Source organism: Pelodiscus sinensis, chromosome 1 (genome assembly GCF_049634645.1).
Source record: "Pelodiscus sinensis isolate JC-2024 chromosome 1, ASM4963464v1, whole genome shotgun sequence".
In the NCBI taxonomy this organism is placed as follows: domain Eukaryota; kingdom Metazoa; phylum Chordata; order Testudines; family Trionychidae; genus Pelodiscus; species Pelodiscus sinensis.
The window spans coordinates 217,548,543-217,569,240 of record NC_134711.1 but is presented as its reverse complement, the minus strand read 5'-3'; the positions used below and the strand labels follow the sequence as shown (position 1 = coordinate 217,569,240).

General features: G+C 41.1%; 1 long non-coding RNA gene across 1 annotated transcript in view; it reads right to left on the bottom strand.

The window, feature by feature from the left end:
• Window positions 1-558: 558 nt before the first annotated feature.
• Window positions 559-20,698, bottom strand: part of LOC142827022 (uncharacterized) — a 52,341-nt gene continuing 32,201 nt past the window's right edge. Inside the window, exons 2-3 of the long non-coding RNA XR_012901364.1 lie at window positions 10,763-10,884; window positions 559-5,857 (exon numbers count right to left, since the gene is read on the bottom strand). This is a non-coding gene — a long non-coding RNA (uncharacterized LOC142827022). The remainder of the gene's footprint in view (window positions 5,858-10,762; window positions 10,885-20,698) is intronic.

Here is a 20,698-nt window from a genome sequence, read left to right as displayed (position 1 = left end):
ACTTTGTTCATTATGCAGCCTGCATGCCAACACAGCATCTTTCTACTTTCTTATGTGCGCCCAGGTGGCTCTACAATTAACTTTTCCTTAAATCCTGTGAAAAATGAGCTCCATATTTGCTGAGAGCATTGCAAACAGTGTTTCATCTTCTTTTGCTGATTCAAAAATATCTGTAAAGGTTTTTGAGGAGTGACTGATAGTATTAGCAGGTGGTGGGATATCAGATATGTTTGCTATACAGTGCACAATAAAAAAATTCTAGTTTGCAAAGGTAACCATGGGCAAGTGGCTTAAACATTATCTGGTATCATTCATCTTCAAAGTTTTACAAAATTCGATATACAATACTTGCTCAGGCTGCCACAAGACTAACACCTAAATTATAACTACCAATGAATATGTGTGACTCCTCCTTTTTTTTTTTCTTCCTGTTCCCTTAGGATCATTACTAATGATCATCTTCTAGCTGAACTCAGCTATAGTCTTGTATATATCTAAATGCAAATTATGGCCATAAACATAGCATGAATATGATTTTATTACCATGGTAGTGTTTTTCAGAAATTTGAGCCCAAAATGTGTATACATGTTTTGCAAATGTAACTATACCATTACATTATACATGCAATTGCTACAGTTTTACATTCATTTTGTGTATTTCCATGTGTACTTGCAATAATTGCACATAAATAATAGGCCAAAAATTACAGAGGGGTTTTGTCCCTTTTTTCCCCCTGAATTCTGATCCTTTATGTCTAAAGACCATTTTCATTTTGTATCAGTTACAAACCCCCCAAACTTACTTCTCACTGGTTCTGTTGATTGGGTCTATTTTTTCATAGAGAGCTTAATAGATTCTAAAGCCAGAAGGGACCATTACCATCTAGTCAGACCTCCTATATATCACAGGCCATTTAATTTCATCTATTGACCTTGGGTTAAACTAAAGTATTCCAGTCCTCAGGAGAGTCAATCATTGTGTGTCACAAACACACAGAAAGCAGGAGTGGCAGAGAGCAACCAGTGTCTGTGGACCTTACTATAGCAGGCAATTGATTAGGGAAAATTTGTCTTGATGATTCCAGCAAGGAATCCAAACCCTCTGACAAGAGGTGGATGAAAAACTCCCCCAAATCCCTGCCAATCTGATCTTGGAGATAATTCCTTCCTAAGCCCTCAAACAGGAATGTCAGGAGGGATTTGAATTCATGTCTCCATACAGAGACAAGAATACTCAGAAGAGGAGAAGGCAGAAACCTAATTCTAAGGCTGTAGGCTGCTTTACCTGCCAATAAGGCAAATGGCTTGATAGCCTTTTAACCCAATAATAGGTGCTCTCTTCCCTGGTACTCTTACAAATTATATCTTTTCCAAGGTCATTTTTACCCATTTATTTGGTTCACATGTACCTTTACAGGGATAAACTCATCACTGTAAGCCCTGAGCTTGGCCATTTGTCCCCTTCAAATGTCTGTGAGTTTCTTTAGAGTTACTAACAGTGTGTCTTTTGCTTGTGCTTCAATGTCAACTCCAAATTAATAAATGTCCCCAATTGCTCTCTAGTTGGCAGTTCATACTGTCGACTGTTGCACTGTCTGTTGCTCCTATCAAAAGCTCATCTTAGCTGGTGGTAATGGTATTTTCTTCTTTGTCTATAGTTGCACAGTCTGCTGGTGTGTGCACGTTTTGCAAAGTGATGTAATCCATTGCAGTTCTTGCGTCTTTTCCCATATACCAGGCACTGTCTTGGCTTGTGTTGATTGACGTAGCATCTTTGGACTGTTATTGTTGTGCAATGTCTTCAAGCTTCATTTGTCTTTCAGCCTCAAGTTTGTTGCTTTGAAGAATATCATTCCAACATTCAACAAACTTCTTTTCCCCCCCAAAGGATATGTTGACTGCTATTGTAGAATCATCCCGTAAGATCTGGAAAGTGAAACAGTCATGCTCTGACACGAGTTCTTCTGTGATTCTCTTTGCCTTGCCCCTTGTATGATCATTTCCATCTGAACAATGTGAGTATGACATGCTGCCACATCAGTATGGTGGCTTTTTGTATCCATTTTGCACGGGTTTAAGTGGCTACAGAAGCTGCAAGACAACAGAAAACCCAACCCGTGATTTATTTTTCTGTTTTTCAATCTTAATTGAACCACAACTTTTTGGAGAAAGATAGGAAGCACATTAAAATATTATACAGGTATCAGAGAAAATAATTAACAGAAGATCACATTGAATTAGAATGAATCTTTCTTCATCATATTCAGTGTTTCAACATCATTTATCTCTCTACATCTCACTCTGGGAGACATATTCAACAGATGTTGATTAGCATAGCTCTGTTGTCATCAACAGAGTAATGGTGATTCACACCAGCTTAGGCTCTCACCCAAAATCTTCTTGAAATAGCTAGTCATAAAGATACTTGAGTTATGTTTTACAAACAAAGCCAAGCATACATTATATTGATTTTGTCTATATTATTCTCGTTGCTGGCCTATTAATAGATGACATATATTTGAGTTGCCAAGGACTAGCAATATAGAAGAGGGCCCCACATTTTAATAGCTACAAAATACGACTTTAGTTAAATTCTGGCCATGGTCAGAGACAGGATACCATATGGTCTGATCTAGTATGGCAATTTCTATGTTCCCAATTGCTTGTTCTTGTATATCTCATCAGCATTTCAGGGGCTGTTAGTAATTCAAAAAGCCCCACAAAATGTAACTCAGGCTAGAATTTGGACAATCTGGCTATTGCAAAACTGAATGTCAATGCCTAAACTTTGCAAAGGACAAAACACATGCACACACATACACACACACTTATATGAATAGAACTCAAGGAACACACTCTTAGTAGGAGAGATCAGACACTGAGTATATGCATGTAATAAGAGAGATACACTGTTCCACCCTCTACTGCAGAGAGATCAAGTAACGAACACCTGGCTATAACACTGAAAATAGTGTCTCTTGAGATTTCTTCTTTTACAGCAAGAAAAATTCTGAGGCCTGGCACAGGCACACGCCAACACCAGCCAATCCACCTATTAGCACAACTGTTAAAGTGGACTCATAAGTCTCTTGTGTTTGCTCTTTTTCCAGCCATAAAATGTGAGGCTTGGCTCAGGCTCATATCAAATGCTACGTTTAAACATTGTGGTTTGCCTTGCCTTCAGGGAAATCACCCTTCAGGGTCACCGGGCTAATCACTGCACACATTAAATCATTGGGAATGGTGAGGGAGGTGGAAGCAAGAGGGGAGAAACAGATTGATATATTATCAGTGACATTTCCCAGCTTTGTAACTTATTTCTCCCTGAGAGCTATCTGCGCTTCCCTGCAGCTCAGTGAAGGTAATTCCCAGTTCTCTGAACTCTCACTCCCCAATCATCTAAGTCTGTGGATTTCTGAAGCAGCTTTTTTGTCTCTTCCTCCTTTTTCTTCAGCTTTTTCCCACCAGGTGTTGCACTGTCTGACTCAAGGAGATGTCTTACATTTCAGCACATGATGCTGTTGCAGGTCTTTCATTAACCAACATGGTTAGACTGGAAAAGTCACATTTATGCATTCCCCTTTTAGCAGGAAAGCAGGAATGGGAAAGAAAAAAATCAAGCTCAACCTGCTTTTTGAATAATACAACAAAAGTGAACTGGACTAAAAGATTCAGTAAAGAGAGGGAATGTTTTTGTTTCTAGCTGCTGTCATCTGAATGGATCCCAGATTCTAAATCAGACTTTTATTTCAACTCTTCTGAACTTCCAAATGGTCTTTCTGCCAAATGATTATTTTTAAAATAATGAAAGTCCTTATTCCCATAGGAATGACATTCACAATGTTGATGCACCCTTCTCTCAAAATAAAACTAACCTACACAAAAAACCATTAATAAATATCTAAAAAACAATCACCTCCCCACATGACTTATAGCATAGTTTTTACCCTGAACAAAGAGACATGTCAGAGATCACTAAAGACTACTATTGGTATCAGTTTTACGTGGAAAGTGCTCCAGTCATCTCAGGGCAACTTGCTCCCTTCTCTCCACTGTCCTGTAAGAAATGGGTCAGCTGCTCTACTTTTCTCCCTCCTCTTGCCCCTGTTTGCAGCAGGAGAAGCAAAAGTGTTGGGGGCAGGGCAGAAGCAATGAAGGAACTGAGAGACAGTCAGATATAGATAACTGGGGGCAGAATTATTGTGAGCAATGAGAGTGCATAAACAATTGCTGTGGAGGGACATAATTAATGTAAAGTTTTGGATTTGTGAAAAAGCTGGAAACTCAGTACCAAAAACCAGTGAGAGCTCCTGTGGCAGGGGCCAAAATAATTTTACTCAATATATTGAGGAGATCGGAAGCATTAATTGTCACATATAAAATCTGAGTGTGGCCAGGGAGACTTAAAAAATCAGAGACACCGAAAACACATCATCATCTTTTAAATCATTATTTTTGAGCATCTACTTCATGATTTTTGAACTTTGGGAGTTGTTAATCCATTCACAAAGCTGCTACAAAGATCATTTGTCAGGCTTGTTGCTTCAACCACATGACCATAAGAACATAAGAATGGCCATACTGGGTCAGACCAAAGGTTCATCTAGTCCAGTATCCTGTCTTCTGACAGTGGCCAATACCTGATGCCCCAGAGAAAGGGATCACAACAGGTAATCCTCATGTGATCCCTCCCCTGTCACCCACCTACAGAGAAACAGAGGCTAGGGACACCATTCCTACCCATCCTGGCTAATGAGTATTGATGGAATTTATCTAGTTGTTTCTTGAACCCTGTTAAAGTCCTGGTCTTCACACCATTCTCCGGTTAGGAGCTCCACAGGTTTACAGTGCGCTACATGAAGAAATACCTCCTTTTGTTTGTTTTACCCTCCTTTTGTGTCTTTTACTTGCTGCCCTTTCTCCCCTATGTCGAAATACAAGTTCGTGTTGCCTTTTCCAGCCCAAATTTTCCCAGCAAGCACCTCCATGCTTCCTCCCATATTGCAGCTCCTGTCTCACTGAATCTGACAGTGCCATTCCTGCAACTCACTATGGACCCTGAGAACAGCTCTTACATAACAGTCATCCCAAACTGAATTTTAGTCTTCCTCCCTATCCTTCTTTCCAGATGCTTTTACAAATGTTTAGGCTATTTTGTGCAATGGGAAAAGCTAGCATCAAGTAAACTTCCAGCTATCCTTGCATCGCCAGTAAGTGCTCTGTAGTTTGTCAGTGGTGTCAGACTAATTTTAGAAGCATTGGTTAAAATCACTGTAATTTATTCAGATGAGCATGTGAGACATAGACCTGCAGGCTAAACAAACCTATTTTTCTCCTTAATCTCGCTCCTGAGATTTCAGAAATGCTGTGTGCATAAGAACTGTCATTCTGTCTCTCTCACTGGTTACCATCAGTGAGGATCACCTAATGGTGCAGTCTTGGACTGATGACTGCCACTTTTCTTTGCAAATTGTGAACACTTTGTGCCTTGTACAGTGGCACAAGACTCCTAGAATTTGGCCATGGATTTTTAAATCAATTTTCCTTTAACTATGGTAAAACTGTGATTCTCACAGTGTTATAAAACACCTCTCATGTCTTTCCCACCTGATGCACAACACAATTTGACACTGATTCATGGAGATTAAGCCTTTTCTTTTGCAACCTGTTACATCTTCATCAGTTTCTAGTCCATTTCTGTGTCCCAGCCTGCCCGGTATTATTAAGTTCATTAACACGTTACTTCCCATATTCTGAGTAAAATGTTGAGTGCTGACACCACGGTGTGACCAGTTATGGCCTGTCTTCCCAATCCACAGCTACAGGAAGAAGAATCTCAAAGGGTGGCTCTCTTTGTCTATAGCAGAAAGTAAGAAAGAACATTTAGAACATTTCTCTGGAAAAGCCCTTACGTTGAATAAAGTTTGTGCAATACTAATGCTCTATGATTCCCCTAATTCAGATCTACTGCTAGTATGCTGTTTGAAAATGTACCCACTGCTGAGATGATTCCTATACGTGGACGCAGAGCAGTGGTGATTAGATAGGGCAAGACATGAGCTGAGTTACTTAAATGTTTGATTAAGGAGACCTCAGTCACAAATATCTGCCTGTCAGAAATGAAGCTCTTAAGCAATTTAATCACTGTAACACCATATAGCTCAGCAGCCTGCCATCTCAGCATGTAATTGTTAACTTATAAAGAACATTCATCATTAAATCCTAAAGCACTAAAAAAAACCTTCTCTAAAATATAAAGAAGTTTATTATAACTTGTGTCGGCAGGTCTAGAACAAAGAAATGTAATGAAGATTTTTTTCCCAAAGGGGTTCTACAAAATTTGAATTTGACAATCTGGCTACACTGCATATTTTTCTGTGATGGTAAAGATTAACCGTAATTTATCTTTTTCTCTTCAAAATTTCACTAATTTTCAGGCCTCATGGAACTACTTAAACTAATTTTCATTAGTTTTCCAAAAGTGCTGAATTCATCCATTCCTAATTCCAGTGATGCACAGGCATTAGCCCTAATACACAATGGGATGCAATAAGACAAAACAAAAAGCAATAAAGAGCTTATGCCTCAAATCACAGTACTGAATTACACTAAATGGTCATAAGAAAATATTACTGTGTGTTATCAAATAAGCTGTAAGAAAGTGAAATAATCAATTTAGTCTTCTGGATTCTTTCCAATATTTCTAAAAAAACAATTCTTTTAAATAAAATTTCTTATATTTTCTGTTTTAAAATTACTCACTGGGAAAAATTGTTCACCTCAATCCCCGCCCCCCAAACAGTCATCATATACCAAAAATGGAAAGAACAAACATCTTTTGTAAATTTTTGCCCCAGAGCTGTAAAGCTAATTTCGTGCTCTTCACAGCCTGAGGATTTAAGCCATTTTATACTATCTACATTTGCATGAGGGCCAGGTTTAAAAAATGGGCAAGCAGCATGACATTATCTAAATTTCTGGATAAAAGACCACGACTGCATGTATCAGTCACAATGAAGAGCAACTCCTCCTTTATTTCCCCTTAGTGGTCCAGCCAAGAAAAAGAAACCCATGGTTAGGCTTCTATCTCCTCATCTGTTGCTTATCTTTAGTGGAAATCTGCAGCTCTCTCTCTCTCTCTCTCTCTGAGGTAATCCCAAGCTGTGTGGTTCTCTTCCTTCTTTGTGTAGTTCCCAACAATGACAGGATGCTTGTTTTCTCTGGTAACAGTGACTGTTACAGGTAAAAGTTACTACTGAGTTTTTTTTCAGTGAGCCTATTTTATTCATAAGGTCAAAAGCACTGCAGAGAAAACACTACAAAGAATGAAAGAACCTACTCTCATGGTAATAAGCTTACTAGTTCATGCTACCTCTGGCAAGAGCAACCTTTCAACACCCCATTTTAAGAGCTTCTTTTCTTCAGCTCAGAACAAGCACATAGTCTTATGAGGCCTCAGTAGGCCAATTCCTTTCAGTTGTCCCCTACAAATTGAGACTCTCTATGGATCCAGCGTCCTGTCCATTTGCTAAGTCAGAAAGAAGGCGTAAATTAGCCTAAACTTGGGCTTTTTATTCAAGTCTTTTCATTTCTTGTTTCTAGAGAATCCAGTTTGAACTAGTATATACATATGTTTACATAGGGCTTCAATGGTTTATCACAGGGGAAGTTCAATAGAATCCCCCTCCCTATTGCAAAAGGTACATACAATACCGCAATACCAAATATACAATTTTATTTTTAATACAGCATATTTCATTGGTTTAACTTACTTCAGTAAAGTTTATCTTAATTCCAGAAAAATTATTCGGGATTTTACAGGATATTGTCGGTCTTCACAGCAGATACTGAATATTGTATTGTGGTCTAGAACACCTTACCTGGGGTCAGTGTCATAGGTACAATCCTTCCTTTTCCTTTTCTATGTGCCGGGGCAAGTACAGTAAAACCTGCGCTACCTGGAACTTAAGCATCTGGAAAACTGGCAAATTTCTGACGCCAGGAAAAGCAAAACAAAAAAAACCAAACAAAAAAAGGAAACATGCCCTTTAAGTGCCAGGATGCTCCTCAGACGAGCGTGCAGCACGTACCTGGGGGAGGGGCGAACGGCAGCTGGAGGCAAGCGGCAAGCATCTTGGCTCAGCCCGTGGTGCCTGGCACCCCCAGCAGGCTGCCCCCACCATCTGTGCCTCCGGCCTCCCGGCTTCCACCCCCCTCACCAGACCACATCTTCCCCCCACACACATTCGTCCCCCCCCAGCAGGCCACATCCCAACCCCCACACAGCTCCCGTGCCTCCCCCCTGTACACCCTGCATGGCTCCTGCCTGCCCCCCTCAGATAACCAGAATTTTTAGGTTACCGGCATGCTCTAATCCCCAGGCATGCCGAATAACACGGGTTTTACTGTATAAGCTCCCTGCAGTGCGACTAGCTCACTTCTGTGGGCATGTTTAAGGCTAGAAGTACCCATAACCTTGCCCCCTCACTACAAGAGGCACGGAGAGTGCAGCCACTGCTGCTATTTTGAAATATCTCCTCCACAGGGCCATTCAGAGTAAATTACTCCCCAGTGCCTTCTGGGGCTCTAAATTGAGGTAGCATGTCCACATTAGGGGAGCCTGCCTTGGACTAATTTTGAGGCTTCCCTGTTGTGTAGATGTGCCATTTTGAAATAAGCTATTTCGGAGTATTTCTTCCAGAATAGCTTATTTTGACATGTGTGCGCAGTGTAGACATACCCTGAATGAATTAATTTGTATTCTCCAGACTATCTGGAAGAGGCTGTTAAAACCAACAATTTCACAGTTGGCTTGTAAAAGTGTTTCCAACTGGAAATATAGACATGATTTTGGAATAGGCTTAAGAGTACACATGGCATATGCCCTAGTATGCTCCTGTAAAAATGACATCTGGAAATGCAAGTTAACAGAGAGGACCTGGGTCTCTGCTACCTTGCACCTTGTGTCATCATTTATGACTATGCAAAGAGAGCTAGATCCACAAAGGGAACTTAGATTTAACATAAGCTATTATGCTGAGCAGGGAGCTACCTAAGCTAGCTAGTCGGAAATACCAGGGAGATAGATATGGCCTGCACCTTGCCCCTCCAAGGAAATTAGATGCCCAACACTGGGTCAGAAAATCACAACCATGAATCCTCTCCTGTAGTTTAGTGCCTAAACCAGATCAACCATTTCTTGCAAAATATGGTGGAGATAATGACCTTATATTCAATATCCTAGTAATCACAGCACACACTTGGGAGGTGGGAGATGAGTCTTCAAATCCCCAGCTAATAGATTCAGAGGAGAAACTCAAACTCAGGTGTCCTACCACTCAAGTGAGTGCCTTAACCGCCAACCTGAGGTGTCATTCTCATAGGGTATGTCTACACTACCCCGCTAGTTCGAACTAGCGGGGTAGTGTAGACATACCCATAGTTTCTTTGACCCAAATGAATATTTAAGTATTTTTAATATAGTGGAACAGTTCCAACAGGAGAGAGTCTCACCCCAGCATACCTAGTGGTTATGGGTAGGGTGCAGGAGAGTGGGATTCAACCATAGATGTTGGAATGAGGGGTGATGCCATACACCTTGGCTTGAGTGGTTTCCATAGTATACAAGGTTTATAGTTTGGTTCCATGGTCTCAGCACCTCCTACTGGGCTACTCGTTATGTTTTGTGCAGATGAGGTGTGTTCTGAAAAAACCCACTAATGAGTAAATACCCTCAGGCAGGACAAGTGGGGGAAGCCCCCAATTTGAAGGAGTCTGCTAGGGCTCAGGCATGAATTAGGTACCAAGCAGCTCAGAAGTATTAAGACTAAGTCTGCTTTTCACAGCCTAGGGCATTGGGACTTTACTGGTGGAAATTTAGTGCCTTAGGTCAGACTCTGGGCACCTACAGGGTTACATGGCAGCTGAATGGGGGGGAGGCAGGGGATGAGAATTTAAAGTTTTCATTTAGGCAGCTAAAGTAGCAGTTAAGCATCTAACACCCTTTGTGGAGCTAATGTATAGAGTATGAAGTATTACCAACTGAGTGGTGCGGTATTTTATTCCCACTTTGGAATAAATGATGAGACAAGGTACAAGGCAGTGGAGAGTTATGCCTGGAAAATGGAATTTTGACCCACAGTAAATACACTCAATAAACCAAATCAAGTGTATAAAGACAAGGCAACCACACTGTATGTTAAGTAAAATGAATGTTTCCAAAGGCTGGTCATCTCTCTATATAGTAAAGAAAACTTTTCTTGCGGGACAACAAAGTGATGTCATCATGTCACTCTGGGTCCTGCGGCTCCTCCCCCCTCAACCATCTGGCCTCCTCCCTAACCCATTAACTCAGAATGTGGCCTACACCACCCTCAGTCCTTCTCCACTGGCTGGAGGGGGCCAAGCAGCCCTGGCTGGTTGTGGAGGGAGGGATGCAGAGGCGGGGGGCAGAGGCCCAGGCTGGCTGCAGGAGAGCCCAGAGGCCCAGGCTCACCTCCCCGACATTGCAGAGTTGAAGTAACCCTGGTGGACTCCCCTCCCTGGTGGCTGGGGGGAGAGCTGGGGCTGCCTAACCGCAGAAATGAGAGGCTGGAGAGCACAACGAGCCCACTAGTCTTTTATAAAGATTGTTCCATTTTCCAAGCTCATTGAAATTTTGCCCTATTAGCTATTTAATATCATTTTTGCAAATTGATAACATGCTAGGAACTAATATAACTCATCCATCCAGGTTTACAAAATATGCTATGTTGGTACTCACTGAATTGATGCAGCTGGCTCATTTGTAATAGATCCTCGTCCTTTGATCTTTGAAAGTTCAAGATTTTCACACATAGCCATCCTTAGACTTGGGTGAGAGCTTGCATAAAGCATTCACAAGCACTGTTGAAATAAAAACATGAATTTCCTTTATCTGCATCCATGATACTTTTTGTTCATTTTCTATGATGATTGATGTGAATTAAATTTTTTGCTTTTTTTGTTTAGAAGATTATTAGAGGAATGCAAAATTCTCATGAATACAGATGAAAATATGAGTTTGCATGAAGGCTCATACTGAAACTGTTTTTGTGGACATCTTAGGGTGTGCTTGATTTTCCTCTTCCTTAGAAAAATTTCAGTCACCCAATGAGGAAATAGAACTTATATACACACTATTGTATTCGAATCACAAAGCTGGTATCACAGAGGAAGTAGATCATGTACAGCATGAACTATTGTCATATAAAATGCTTGTTAAAACCATTTTGAACAAATACTTAGAAATCTGTCTGCTTGTGAATAATCCCCCAATTTAAACAAGAGTAAAAATACATTTAATAAATTATGCATCTAAATGATTTGAATAACTCTACTTATTGTGATTTATAGCTTTGCAATATGAAGTGCTAATAGTGATTTTTATTTAACTTGTAGGGGAAAACATCAGAATTACAACATTTTTTCCATTTAAATGATATATTAACTAGATTTACATATATGAGGTATTAGTCAAAATAGATCTTGTAGTGTTGAAAATAATTCAACTAGGGAATTCTGAAGTTTTAGAGACTGTATCTGTTATAAAATAATCCTACTATATCTATAAATAGAATATTTTTGGACAGTAAATCAATTCAATTCCTATCTACATTTTTCAGGTTTCTTGGATTACAAAGTACTTATCTACGAACACCAATATTCCACATCTATTCAGGTCACAAAACTGCAATTGTACATCCCAAGGTACTGAATTTAAATACAATTATGCATTTAAAGTTATTACAAATTAGGAAATTCAGTAGTAAGCCACCATTAACATAAATAAATAATTAAAACCCCCAAAATCTTTGACCAAAACTCATAAGGAACATTTAATTTGCTCTATATGTAATTGCAATTCAAATGAAATCTACATTGTTTAAAATATATATATATATATATATATATATATATATATATATATATATATATATATATATATATATATATATATATATATATACACATATATGTGTGTGTGTGTAAGGGGACTGTTAGCCCCTTACTAAAACTCAGTAACTCAGTGGGAGTTTTTGGTTGGCCATCTCTCAGTACCAAAAGGGAAGGGTCCATGATAAATCAGGGCACTGAGACTGATAGTCCCCAGGGACAGTGGGAAGAAGTCAACACTCCAGGTTAGCCCAATTGACAGGTCAGACAGGCCAATGAGGAAATTAGGAGGCCTCCAAGTGAGCTGGGATTTTCTGGGTCTCTGGGGCTGTGTCTAGACTGCAGGGTTTTTTCGAAAAAGTAGCCTTTTTTCGAAAAAAACTTCACCTGCGTCTAGACTAAAGCCACATTCTTTCGAAATTAAATCAAAAGAATGTGGCTTTTCTTTCGACGGCAGTACTCCTCATTTCACGAGGAATAACTCCTTTTTTCGAAAGTGCTCTTTCCAAAAAAGGCGCTATGTAATGCAAACTGTGCTTTTTCAAAAGAGAGCATCCAGACTGCTTTTTTGAAAGTACTGTTTGCAGTCTAGACGCTCTTTTTCGAAAGAGGCTTTTTCAAAAGTATCTTTCGAAAAAGCCTCTTTTGAAAGAGGCTTGCAGTCTAGACGTAGCCTGGGAGAAAAGGAGAGGGAGCTAAGAAGAGCAGCAAGAAGAGCAAGCTGTGCTGAGAGACGACCTGCAGTGACAGAGCCAGACACACACAGCCCAAGGAGTGCAAGCTGTGCTGAGATGCAGACCTGCATGACCAGAGAGCCAAAGGGGTAAGAGAAGCAATGCAAGGAGCTGGAGGCTGGCAAAGCAGCACAGTCTGCAGCTGGGTGTGGTGAGAGGCTCTGGGCGTGGGAGACACCACCAGCCAAGAAGCCCTGCAGGCCAGACTTGGAGAGGGATTATAACTCCAACTGGGAGAAGGGCCCTGCCACCTAGACCCTGAAGTCATGTGGTCACTGCCAGAGCAAACATGTCCAACCTGCATCCCCTCCCCATCCCCTGCAGCACAGCCAGGGCCTGAGAGAGAGCCCTGGGACCTATAAGGAACTGTCCTTACACTCTGCAAACTGCTGTTTGTGATGTCCCCGTTCTACAGAGCGGGACTATGTGTTCTCATTTAACATTTCTTATTTCTTCCTTATTCTTTTCTTTTTAATCAGTTGCTGTTTAATACATTTTATTCACTTTGAGCTGTATGTAATGATCCGTGGGTCAAGAAAGCATCCAGTGTGAAGAGAGCACCCTGGAGTGGGGACACCCTAGCCCCTGCCCCTAGTGACTACAGGGTCGGGGATTAAGCCCCAGAAAACCTGGGCCCAGCCTTGTTGGGATTTCGAGGACTCTGCTGCTCAGGAGAGTGGAAGGGGAGCCCTCAGGGTCAGGGAGGCCTTTGGGTAAAAGAAGTGGGAGCGGGGACTCAGATTCTTTTGCTGGTTCATTTCACCAGGGTTGTATAGAAGCCAGGAAAGTTCCCCACAATAGCGGAACCATTCCCCCACTTATATATGCAAGTTTATTACACACAAAAAGACTATATTAAAAGCACAGGAAGTTTGCAAAATAGACCATCTGAAATATAGAAAATGCTATAATTAACATTACCTGTGGAATCTTAATTCAACACCCTTCTGAATATATGTAATCCACACACCTACTAGATGTGGTCCGCTGATCCATAAGGTGGCACTTAGAACACTTACAAAGAGAAATAATGTGTTTGGCCTACAGCCATATGTGAGAACCAGCTGGGTTTTAGCTCAAGCAGGAGAGACTCGTGCTAAGATCCAGAGGTCCCAAGTTTGATTCCATCTCTCAACATTACATATGCATTACACTTAATTATGTGACCACTTGCTATTTTTTCCCTGTGACCCTTGTCTCACTCAGGACATGTTTACACAGCAAGACAAAAGTCGAATTAAGCTATGCAAATTCAGCTATGTCAACTGAGTAGCTGAAGTTGAAATAGCTTAATTCATCTTTTGGTGCTGTCTACACAGCGGGAAGTTGAAGGAAGAAAAATCTTCCTTTGACTTCCCTTGATCCTTGTGAAATGAGGATTATAGGAGTTGGAGTAAGAAGTCCTCCAGCTCGCCATTATTTCAAAATAAAGGATTGTAGTTTAGACGCACACTATGTTATTTCAGAAGGCTGCTGTATAGACATATCCTCATGGCTCAGGGTGGAAGGAGCAGCCATTCAATATTTTGTTTTCATTTCACTGTTCTATGTGTGGCCCCAAGACTTATTCACTTCACATTATTCAAACCCTGCTCTGAAGACAGAATTAATGAAAGCTTTTCTAAGGTGTTCATCACTATGGCATGTGAGGGCTTCACCCACAGGGTTACTACAGCATTGAGGTGCATCCTCAGGTTGGCAGATTGAGGAAATCCCTCCGCTGAGTGATCCTAAGAGATTGTGCCAAATAATGCAGAATAATGCACTGTGGATCGACAATACCTAGGAAAAGGAAAACTGATTTCAAAAGCCTTTTTCAGCAGGTCCAGAAGATAAACTCTGATCTCAAACCTCGAGTGTGCATGTCACCATTCCTGTGCCTGTGTACAATGCTTGGTATGAGAAGAGAGAGTGGGGTTGGAACTCATAAGCCAGTCTCACTTAAATCCATTAATATGTGGCGATATGAAGTGACACTAACAATTTACCTCCTGTTGATATACAAGGGTGTTTACCGTCACATGATACTAAAAATTTACCTCCTATTGATATGCAATGGTGATGGACAAGTGACAACAGATTCAGGTGGAAAATACTTCTGAAAGCATCTAGCCACAAACCTGCACATAGGTGGCTGGGGTGTGATTGTTGTCTGTCTGCTGAACTGGAACAACAGCAGCTCTCATATCCTGCGTTGGTGACAAAACTGCCCTATTTAATGGCAATGCTACTTTGTTCAAAAGAAGAGGGGGGAGAGAAAACAATCCCTAAACACAGCTGACTCCTGTGGATTAACCACAACTGATAGGATAACCAATTTTGTGGTCAAAAGAGAAAATGAACGACTAAACAAAAACTGCACTTTTCATCCTGGAATGTACGAACATGTCTTGACAGCAAGGATCATCATGAATGGAAGGTCAGCAGTCATTGGTAGAAAACTTGCACATTACATCAATGTCAAAGCCTTAAGCAAAACATATATCTCTGGTACCAGACAGCTCACAAAGGTTGGAACAAGCTATTCACATTTGTTGTGTGGACCACCCTGAGGGGCATCCAAGACAGGTGAGATCAGGATGTCACTAGCTCCCCATTTTGAATTCCAGTCACATCCATCAGTCCTTACCTGATGACTGCAAAGCTTAGACTGTGGCCGGGACAGTTCCTTGTATTGGTCAGTGCACATGCATTCACAGTGCCTTCTGCAAATGGTGAAAAGGAGGGTTTCTACAGGAGTCTGAATTCATTGATCTCTTCAGTACCTTTTTATATCAAGCTATATTTACTTGGTGATTTTAATGCTAGAATTGATCAGGGCTGCACCACATAGCCGGAGGTGCTTGCACATCATAGTATTTGTAAGTGACAACTCAAATGGCACTCTCCTTCTTTAACCTTGTGTGTAGCATGAGCTTGCTATTGAAAGCATGTTCTTCCAACAGGCAAACAAATACAAAGTAACCCTTTATCTAAGAACTGGCATATGATTGTCCAAATCAGATATTCAAAATGGTAACACAGAGAAACTGGTGGGGCATAATTTTAACCTGCCTGGACACTCATTAGTGGATTAAAAAGTAGCCATTCTTTAACAAAGTAATTTCAGGAACCAACTACAAAGAGAGACTGTGGAATTGGCCTTCATATACAAATCTGACACTCTCTCTCAGGGACTGAATAAAGACATGAGCTGAATGGGCTGTTATATTCAACACCCAAATGACATAAAAAACTAAGTAACAGGCACTTACAGCCCACTCTATTAGCCTAATTTAACAAGGGCATTATAATTGACAAAGTTTTTTTTATTCTCCCCCTTTCCCTTCTTTTTCTGCTTTAAATTTGTTTTTTTCTCCCTTTTTGCTTCACTCCTCTGAAGAAGTGGGTTGTGCACATGAAAGCTCATTTCTTTCTATATTTAAAAAAAAATTCTTGCACAATAACAGAATTACTTCATCATGTCATCTGTGTCCTCATGCCACTGCTGTCCACCTCCATGTCCGTCCTCAGCCACTTGCTGTGTCCCACTTTGGTGCCATCCCCTGTGGACATGGGCTGCTACAGCTCCAGTTCCCACTTCATGCCATGGGGGACTGCGCCACTGGGGATGAGCTGCTGGAGCTGAGTCCCCTCCACCATCTGAGCCTGACACCCTCCCTCAGTCCATGCTGGGTCCCCTCCAGCATACAAGCCCAATTCCCCCTGCCCCCTGGCTGCGCCAGGTCCCCTCCATCATCCAAGTCCCATCCCCGACCTGCCAAAGACTGCCCTGAGTCCCCTCCACCATCTGAACCCAACTCTCCACCCTGGCCGCCCCGTGTCCCCATCACCATCCCCTATGCCATCCAAGCCTGACCCCCCACAGCCTCCTGACCCTTTCTACCGAGACCCCACAAACCCAGCCCACTCCAGACCCTCCCACCTGGCCAGATACCTACCCCCCCCCAAGGAGGGGAGTTGGTAAGCATAGCGATCAGGGGGCACAGCCCCCTAGTGATAGTATATATTTTTTTTGTTAATCTCAGAGAGTATGTCTACACTAGCCCCCTAGTTCGAACTAGGGAGGCTAATGTAGGCATTCGAAGTTGCAAATCAAGCCCGTGATTTAAATATCCCACGCTTGATTTGCATCGTCCCGGCCGGTCGCCATTTTTGAAATTTACAAGTCCGGACTAACTGCCCACGTCTATATGCAGCAGGGACCCGCTATTTCGAATTAAAGCCCTAAATCGAACTACCTGCTATTCCTCCTGGTTCGAACTAGGGGGCTAGTGTAGACATACCCTAAGGTTCTACAGGGCCACTCATTGGTTTATTAACATTTACATTGTGAAAAATTAAGCTTATAAAGCTCTTTCATATCTTCAGAGAGAAGGAATTCTACAAGTAAAAACTACTAATACTGAAAATTAAAACTAATACATGTTGAAAAATGCTGATACAATTGTTTTGATGAGAACAAAAGAGCAATATGATAAAACTATAAATATTTTCATTTGTTACTTCAACCAGAGCCTGAATTCAGATGTCCAGAGATTGGCTTAGAGTCTCTCGTAATTGGCATTTAACTCACGGTGACTGTTAAAAGCAAGCCTGGATATTTTTTAAGAGGATATTTTAAGAAAATGACATTTTCATGTTGAGGAAACAAAATCTTCCAGAATAGCTTCATCAGCCTGGCAACCCCTATAGAATTATACGATCGGAAGGAAGCTCAGCTAGTTCAATTCCAGCACTCATGACAGGACTAAGTATTACTGAGACTAGGGGTCTCAAACTCAAGATCTAGGGGCCAGCAACAGCCTGAGGATTTTTGCAATCTGGCACAGAAGTCCCTGCTGCCCAGTAGAGGGAGTTTAGGCATCTGAACCTCAATCCCTGTTCCTTTCCACCTTTGCCACACCTGCTTCCCCCAGTCCACCCCTTCTTCCAAGCTCCCTCATCCAATGGATGTGGCTTCAGGGATTACTAGGGCATGACACAGGGTGGCAGCCAGGCCACCCATGTTTACTGTGGCCTAATCAGTGCAGTGTAGAGCAGAAGAATTATTTCTCATTTCTTGCTTAAAACACTCCTGATATTTCATCCCAGAATGATGTTTTCTTTTTTTGCTATAATGCTACACTGTTGGTCCATATTTAGCTTGTGGGCCGCTATGTCCCCCAGACCTCTTTCTGCAATGCTCCTTCCTAGACAGCCATTTTCAATTCTTTATGTATACCACTAATGGTTCCTCTGAGTGATTTGCATTTGACCTTATTGAATTTCATCCTATTTACTTCAGACCATTTCTTCACTTTGTTCAGATCATTTATACACATTTATTAAATTAAGATACAATTTATTAATTAAGATATTGTTCAATATCTTCATCAATGATGTAGATATTGGGATAGAGAGTACGCTTATTAAGTTTGCAGATGATACCAAACTGGGTGGGGTTGCAACTTCTTTGGAGGATAGGGACATAATTCAAAATGACCTTAGCAAGTTAGAGAAATGGTCAGAGGTAAACAGGATGAAGTTTAATAAAGAGAAATGCAAAGCGCTCCACTTAGGAAGGAACAATCAGTTCCATACATACAAGATGGGAAGCGACTGTCTAGGAAGGAGCATGGCGGAAAGGGATCTAGGGGTCATAGTGGACCACAAGTTGAATATGAGTCAACAGTGTGATGCTGTTGCAAAAAAAGCAAATATGATTCTAGGTTGTATCAACAGGTGTGTTGTAAGCAAAACTCGTGAAGTCATTCTGCCGCTCTACTCTGCACTAGTTAGGCCTCAGCTGGAATACTGTGTCCAGTTCTGGGTGCCACATTTCAAGAAAGATGTGGAGAAATTTAAAAGGGTACAGAGAAGAGCGACAAGAATGATTAAAGGTCTAGAGAACATGACCTATGAAGCCAGGCTTCATGAACTGGGCTTGTTTAGTTTGGAAAAAAGAAGATTAAGGGGAGACATGATAGCGGTTTTCAAATATCTAAAAAGGTGTCACAAGGAGGAAGGAGAAAATTTGTTCCTCTTGGTTTCTGAGGACAGGACAAGGAGTAATGGGCTTAAAGTGCAGCAAGGGAGGTTTAGATTGGACATTAGGAAAAAATTCCTAACTGTCAGGGTGGTCAAATATTGGAATAAATTGCCAAGGGAGGTGGTGGAATCTCCCTCTCTGGAGATATTTAAGAACAGGTTAGATAGACATCTGTCAGGGATGGTGTAGACGGAGCTTGGTCCTGCCTTGAGGGCGGGGGCTGGACTCGATGACCTCTCGAGGTCCCTTCCAGCCCTATGATTCTATGATTCTATGATTATTACCCTGAATGTTAATTGCTGCTTGTGAAAGATGCAAGATTGGCAGCCTATGGAAGATTGGAAGTCTAATGATTCAACAGGTAAAACAATAAGTAATAACTGAAGCAGAATGCTCCAAACTACCCTATTAATATTGTTCACCCCATAATATAGAGAGACAGCTACCAAGAACTGGACTACGATCACCAACTCATACGTTGTTCCCAACAGATGGCAAGTATTTTCAGTCATTCCCACATTGGTGACTTTGGTTTTCCAATGACTTGAATGGCTTTGGGTCATTCCCTTTTGTGATTCTCACATTTCTATTCTCCTGAGTCCCCCAACAGCACCATGAATTAATTCACTCTGTAAGGAGAATGTCTGGCAAAAATGTGAAAATTCTAATGGTACTGGGCATTAATTGCCCATAAATGCACAATACAGCCTAATATGGTATGACCTGCATGTCAGGAACTTCATTAGCACACAAATCGGAAAGATAAATATTGAAGTAAAACAACTAAATAGTATTACTTTAAAAATCTCAGGCCATCAGGTGTTCCCATACATTCATTAATCCACTTAAAATGAACCTGATCCCTATCTTTTCACTCTCCCATGTGTACAGTAAGGAGTGAGATCATTAATTATTATACAATGGAAGGCAAACAGAGCTCTTTTTGTTTCAAAGCAAGTTTATTGGCACATCTTTTTATTGTCCTGCAGGGAACTGGTGTTCCTCCAAGTCCTTAATATTTTGTAACAGGACCCCTATGAACCTAAATTTTTCCTGATACTTTGTTCAGACTTGGGATTTGTTCATTGCCAGTGAAATTCTGAATCATCCCACTCCTGAGGTGTTGAAATAAATTCGACAAAGCTGTATGCTGCTTTCTGATTTGAATGGAATAGCCTCATAGCCACAGTAAAACTACATACTTTCAGCACATTTACTTTATATCAGTACCAAGACTTCGTTTTCACAAGTCAATCTTTTCCCATATGATCTGTCAAAGTGGTTCCTTGGTAAATAGCTTTGATGTGCATGCCAACTCTGTATTCTCAATGTAATGTGCGGCAGAAAAAAAAAGAACAGGTCTAGACTTTACTGCATATTTTTACTGCCAAAATTGAAAATTATTTGACTGATTCATGTCACGAGCCAGAAATCTGCCTCATCTTACACAGTGTAAAGAAAACCACAGTTCTTATATTATAACAGATATATGCTAATTTCATCTTCACACACATTCATTTAGTAAAAGTTTCACAGCATGTGTATACTTGATACACATTTTAAAAGGATTCTGTGCCTATTGAAGTCAAGAGGGATTTTGGCACTGATTGCAATAGGAGGAGGGTGAGGCTGAAACTCTGCTGAAGATGGGATGAACTGGCCTGGTGAATTTGGTGTAGTCCAAAGCTTTTATAAACATATACAAATCCCTGGGTCCGGACTGAATGCATTCGAGGGTACTGAGGGAGTTGGCAAATGTCATTGAGGAGCCTTTGGCCATTATCTTTGAAAAGTCGTGGAGATTGGGAGAAATCCTGGATGATTGGAAAAAGGCAAATGTAGTGCCCATCTTCAAAAAAGGGAAGAAGGACGATCCAGGGAACTATAGACCGGTCCGTCTTACCTTGGTTCCTGGAAAAATCATGGAAGGGATCCTTAAGGAATCCATTTTGAGGCACTTGGAAGAGAGGAAAGTGATTAGGAATAGCCAGCATGGATTCACAAAGGGCAAGTCATGCCT